This window comes from Saccopteryx bilineata, chromosome 12 (genome assembly GCF_036850765.1).
Source record: "Saccopteryx bilineata isolate mSacBil1 chromosome 12, mSacBil1_pri_phased_curated, whole genome shotgun sequence".
NCBI classification, from domain to species: Eukaryota; Metazoa; Chordata; class Mammalia; order Chiroptera; family Emballonuridae; genus Saccopteryx; species Saccopteryx bilineata.
In genome coordinates, this window is record NC_089501.1 from 50,953,576 (window position 1) to 50,960,036 (window position 6,461).

Consider the following 6,461-nt stretch of genomic DNA (forward strand, 5'->3'; position numbering starts at 1 on the left):
GTGTTACATTGCCAACGGCAGTGCAGGAGCGTTCCAGGTGCTTCACAGTCTTGTCAACACCCCATGGTCCATTTTTAGTTTTGGCCGTTTCTGATGGGTGTATAGTGGTGCTACATTGTGGTTTTCACAATGTTTTGAAACTGTTGTCTTTTGGCTTGCATTTTTCTGGCAAGATACCTGTTATCCTTCTCTTTATTCTTTGTAATAATGCCCCTCCCCTCCCCCTTGCTTCCACTTTTAAGATTTCCCCTTGTACTTACTTAAACAATTTGATTATGGTATTCCTTGGCGTACTTTTTCTCTTAGTTCTTATACTTAGGGTTCATTGAGCTTCTTGGATTTGTGAGTTTACAATATTCATCACATTTAGAAACATTTTGGCTGTTTTTCTTTTCAAATATTTTTTCAATCCTTCTCCCCCCACCCCGCCCCAGAAAGTCAGGGTCACCAGTTACACATCTGTTGGGCCACCTGGCGTGGCCTCACAGCGTGCTGCTGCTCTGCGATGTTCTGGCTCGTTCCTCTGCTGTGTGCTCAGGGTCCCGGTCTCAGTGCGTCTGCTGGGCTGCTCGGCGGGCAGCCTTTCCAGGTCTCCGCTTCCCGGCCCGGCCTTCCCTCTGCTTCCCGGGGTCCCTGCGTCAGTTCTGCCGTCAGTGACTTCTTTCTCGGGCAGTTTTGATTGGCTTGTTTTTTCCTCATTATGGTTCGTATCCTCTTGCTTTCTTGCATGTCTGGTATTTTGACTCCGTGCCAGACACTATTGACTACTAGAGCTTGTATTCTTATAAATATTGGTGAGCTTTGCTCAGGGCCGTTGTCAGGTTACTCGGACGTGGTCTGATCTTTTCAGGCCTTGCTTTTCCACTTCACGAGGCGGGGCCAGAGCAGCATGAGCCTAAGACTAATGCTGACTTTCTCCCACATAGGGAACGGAGGGAACGGCCTGAGAGCGCAGCCCCTGCCCCTGTGGTTGTGGTCCTCCCTGCGGGGGCCAGGCGCTGCTGTGGGCCTGTGGGAGCGCCAGCCAGCCCTCTGGGGTCTTCCCGGCCTTGGGCGGTTTGCTCACACTCGTGCGCTGACTGGCGCCCAGTGAGGCGGGTGGGGACCACGCTGGCAGGTGTCCACACTCTCTCTGCTGCTGTCTTCTCCGTGCTCTGTCCTGGGAGTCACAGCTGCTGAGTTTCTCCCTGGATAGCAGCTGTGTGTTCACGGCTCAGGGGCCCATGGGCTCAGCTTGGGCCCCCCCACCCTAGCGCAGCAGAGGGTGCACCTCCCCGTCAGCCAGGGACAATCATCTTTCATTGCCTCGTGTCCAGTGTCTTAAATTGTGTGTGTGTGTGTGTGTGTGTGTGTGTGTGTGTGTTTTATTGTTTCAGGCCAGTAATTTTATTCTGGTTATCTGTCAGTCTGTCCTGAAGTGGGTTTTTAAGACAGCTCAGATGATTTTAATTCAATGCACTTAGTGATGGGGCTCACTGGCCTGGGCTCTGCTGGTGACTCTGGCCTGTGGCTGGGGCTGGGAGGGCCACCTTCCGCCCGCTGTCAGCACGTGGTGCTCTGTCCTCGGCTCCGGGTGGTGAAACGGCTCAGTCAGCATGCGGTCCGACAACCGACTCCACTGTGCTTTTCAGGTGGATATGTTTACCTTTCACTTCATCTTTTTTTAGAACATCCTACCTACTCACAGTTGACATCTTTTTAAAAATCTGTTTCTTTCAATAGAAAGCCTGGCAATCTCTAATAAAGCGATTGACAGTGTAGATTTTCTTATAAGATTTAAAAGCCCAGTGCTCTTATTATGATTATAGACTAATTTAGCTGCCAGATGCATCATTAGTATAATGCCATTGGAAACTATTCAGATACAGAGAACATTTTGACTGTTGCCGGATGGGAGGGGCGGGGGGGGACTGGGTGAGGAAGGTGAAGGGATTAAGAGGTACAAACCGGAGGTCTCAGAACAGTGCCGTGGTGTGCGGTACAGCTAAGGGGCACAGGCGATAGTGCTAGGAACACTGTGTATGGTGCCCGGTGGGTACTAGACTCGTCAGGATGAGCACTTAGTAAGTTATATAATCTCTAACCACTGCGGTGTGCAACTGCAACTAATATAATATGGTATGTCAACTGTAGTTGAAAAATGAAAAATGATTAGGAAAAAAAGTTTTCAGCTCTAGGTAATTAATATTTTCAAAGTCTGTGTTCTTTCATATAAAAATAAAATGTACCAAGTGTTAAAATTTTAGGACATATAAGAAAGTTATAAGAAAGGAGAACATTTTAAGTTATCTGCAGTCTTATATCTATAGATGACTATTACTAATACTGTGGTATACTGTACTCGTTTCTTTGCTTTTTATTTTAGTTTGTTTTCAATTACAGTGGACACTGAGTATGATTTTGTGTTAGTTTCAAGTGTACAGCGCGTGGGTTAGACAAATGTACTTACAAGTGGTCTCCCCTCCCCTGCCCACCTGGCTTCATGCATAGTTTTTACGGTATTCTTGACCGTTCCCTATGCCGTGGTGTACTTCTTATAGATGCCTTTTTTGTTTTTCTCAAATGGTTTCCCCTTTTTCCGTTTCAGTGGAAGACTTACAACCCTGCATTTTCCCAGTTGGAGATTTGGCTTCGGTTCGTGTTCGTGGTGCTCACCTTCATTGTCACTGTGAGTACCGTTCACCTGACAGACACGCCAGGTTCCTGACAGGGCAACGTCGGTGTGTGATCCACACAGTGCGCCCCGCAGGGTAGCGTGATCTGAGCTCTGAGGCACCCCATCCGGCGGCCGGCCTGGTGTTACCGAATATTCCGCGTGTCTGCCGGATGCCGCAGTGCGCATGGCCACGTGGTGACGTTAGCAAGGACTTCTGTGTCATGTGAGAGTAATGTCAGACCACCGACTTGCGGGTAAACTCGTCAGTGTGCAGTGACAGTGCCCTGACCCCAAGTGTCAGGGAGGCCGCCCTGTTTGAGCGCCCTTTGCACGCGGAGGAGGCTCATTCCTGGGCTCTCGCGTTTGGAGAACTGTACGGCACCGCTCCGTCTGGGCTTTTTTGGAGTGAGGCCCAGACGGGCGGCTGTGGGGTCTGCGCTCAGTGTCCACAGGCGCATCGTGATTGGGGAAGTGCTTACCCCTCCCTGCTGCCCAGCAGCCCCTACAGCAGCCCCATCTGTGAAGACGGGGTTTATGAACTGGAGGAAGGGGAAGCGTGCCTCATGGGGTGGCTGACCCCCATCTGAAGGGTGGCATTCTGCCCACACCCGCTGCCTGGCCCGTGCTGACGCAGAGGGCATGCCATTTAGGAGCTGTGTCCACTGCAGTTGCCACCTGAGGAATGCTTAGTGCTTTGCTGACTAGCCATAAACAGAAGGACACAGCTCAGGGGGACATGAGAGAGGTGCCAGGCGATGGTGGCCTGGGTCCTGCTGCACGGAGGGCAGGACACAGCCACTGGAACACGCAGAGAGCTGGGGCTCGGGCCAGACCCAGGGCTTCCCTCGTGACCTGACCACAGGATGATGGAGAACCGCCATCTGTGGCTGGTCAGCCAGCAATCCTCTCTGTCTCTGGAAGCGCTCCTGGTGCCTGGGATTCTGCTCCCGCAGTCGGGCCCGGAGCACGGGCACCGAGGGCCCCGCGTTCATACACAGGGAGACGGCCTAACAAATAGACTAGCGGAAACGGCCATCTGCTCAGGAAGTCCGCACTGCAGAGAAATGATTGGCTTGTATCATGTTATAGAAAAGATAAAGGAAAAACTAACCCCAACCCCCCCCAATCCCAAATTATATAATGTTTTAAAGCAGTTTAAAGAAACATCTCCCATAAGCCACCACACCTTCTTCGAGGTTTTTTAGAAAGAAACGTATCCTCTGATCCTGGCTGTAGGACTTGTTCCCCTGGCTTCTCCTCCAGGAGTCCTGTGCCGTCTGGCAGCATTGTCCTGCTGGGATCCTGCTGGGACTGTGTGGCCTGTGCCCTGGGAGTTCTCCATGTGGTTCTGGTCCCCTCCTGCCCCCCTTGCAGCAGTTTACCATCTCGTCTCAGTTGGCACTGCAAGGGGTTAATGCGGTGTTCTCCGCGTGTCTGGGGAGAGCCGCCCGGCACCCAGCCAGGCGAGCCCCTGGTGACTGCCTGCTCTGCTTTGCAGTGTCAGTTTGCGCATTCCCTTCGCAAGTTCTCCATGCTTCAGTGAGTTTTAAGGGGGGCAGGGAAGAGCAGGTTGAGCCGGAGAGGAGGGGGAGGCCTTCAGGGCCTGGGAAGAGACACTGGTTCAGGACGTGTGCCGGCCGGGGCGGGTCAGTCCGCCCTCGCCCGGCAGGGAGGCCCAGGCAGGCGGGCGCGTGGGGCCGTGCTGCAGAAGGAATCGTGCGCCCTCAGAAGGCAGAGGCCATGTCACGTGAGGGGCAGGGCCCCAGAGGGGACTTCTCTAGTTGGGAACAGGGACACTGAAGGAAGGGTGAGGAAGGACTGCTTTGACACGTTCCTAAGGCAGGCCCTGCAGGTCTTGGTGACATACTCTGAGGCTACTGGTTGGGTGTAACCCTAGACGTAAATAAAATGATACAGATTCACACTCCTCGGCTGTTTCCAGGGCTTCTGTCTGGTACGGGCCCCTCATTGTCCGTGTGAGGAAATGGGGCGGGGTCGAAGGTGCTTGTCCTGGGTCCCCGGCCACCAGGGCTCCCCAGACGCCTGAGTTGGGAGCCATCCTGGAGGGCAGTCTGCACTGAGGCCCCTCGTTTTCATTTGTACGACGGGGCAACAGTGGAATGTCCGCTAAGGAGTGCCTGGGAAGGCATCTGTCACCACGGCCACCGGCCGTCCCCCTCAGGCGGTGGCGAAGCAGCCGCTTGGGGCTCAGGAGTCATCGCAGCCCCTGGGAAGAACAGCGTGGCCTGGTCTGTCCCCGGAGGAAACATGGAAGGAGACTTCTGGGAGCTGAAGGACGCTCGAGACCCACAGCTGGTGTGGTGAAGCCCTCTGGTCTTCCAGGCAGGAAGAGGCAGCCCAGACAGAGTCACAGGCTCTTCCCAGGCAGAGCAGCTGCCCGGCCCGTGGCCGTGGCCGTGGCCGGCAGGCCCGTGACGTGGAGGGGTGCTGGCTCGGAGAAGAGGGCACGGAATGGGGCGGCTGGGAGCTCGAACAGCAGAGGGTGTGCCACGCGCCATGCGGAGCTGGTCCTGTGGCGTGCCACAGCCCCTAACCTCAGGACAAAGTGTTCTTGTCTTTTCTGCAACAGAGTTACAGACCCACCATCCTCTAATCTAGAGCAGTGACTTTAGTCCCCTCATTTTACAGATAAGAAAACCGAGCTCCAGAAAGTTGAGACCTGCCTTAGGAATTCTCAGGATCAGGTTGTGGAGTCTGTCTCTGACATGTGCCACGACCTTCATGGGGGGGCGGGGTGGGGAGCTGGGCCCACCCAGGGGGCCCCCCAGGGGGAGCGAGCAGGAGCCACTGCCGTGTCCTGTCACCCACAGCACTCCCGGCCCTGCGTGGGCTGGGCTTCCCGTCTGCAGGGGAAGGAGTTCGGACTCTTCCCAGCCCATGAGCTGGCGCCCTCACTGGGCGGGCCACCTGCACTGACAGAGAGGGTGCAGGGCTGAGCCTGGACAAGGACAGTTTGCGGTGGGAGCGCATTCTCATTCTGTTTTGTGGGCACCTTCAGGCTCTATGCCGCTTTTCAAAATGCTTGCCTTTCCCCTTTGCGGTGTGGCGTGGGAAGGCGAGGGCACCTCGAGGCCCCATTCCTACTCAGGTGCCCATGTGGCTCTATTGCAGGGAATGAAGGTCTTCTTCATGGTGGTGGCGGCTGCCTACGTTCTGTACCTGCTGTTCCTGGTCGTGCGGGCCTATTCCGAGCTCCGGCACATGCCTTATGTGAGTAAGCGCCACATCACAAATGCCCGGTGTCAGGTGGGTCAGGCTCAATTCATACGTGGGAGGAGTGGCTGCAGGCCACCAGGCTAGTGGCCTGACCTGGAAGGGGGGAACCAAGGACTTGTCCCTCTCCCACAGGCCGGGACCAGCACTGTCGGTCCCTGGGGAGCCACAACGGGATAACTCTGAGCCATATGGACAGAACCTCGGGCCAGCGCAGGAGGGAGGCCTGTGGGCAGGAAGCCAGCTGGGCCCTGGGAACCAGTGTGGCCAATGGGCCTGCCTGGATCCTTCCAGCGTCACACCTTGTAGAAGGGCTGGCTGGGTGCTTTTCTTAGTCCTTGAGTCAGGAAACATCACACGATGTTGTGGGGTACTCTCCCGCAATCTGTCTCAACAAATCACAATGGCATGGCCTCGCTGGGTCCCTACCCTCTGGCTTCTGGGGACGTGGGAGCATTTCTCCTGGGCTTCAGGTACAGACGGGTGTCAAATCCAGAGAGAAGACGGTTTGTTCGGGGGGGTTGCTTTATTTTTGTCTGAGGTGTAAGTGGAACGCACCATCCGTGGTGGT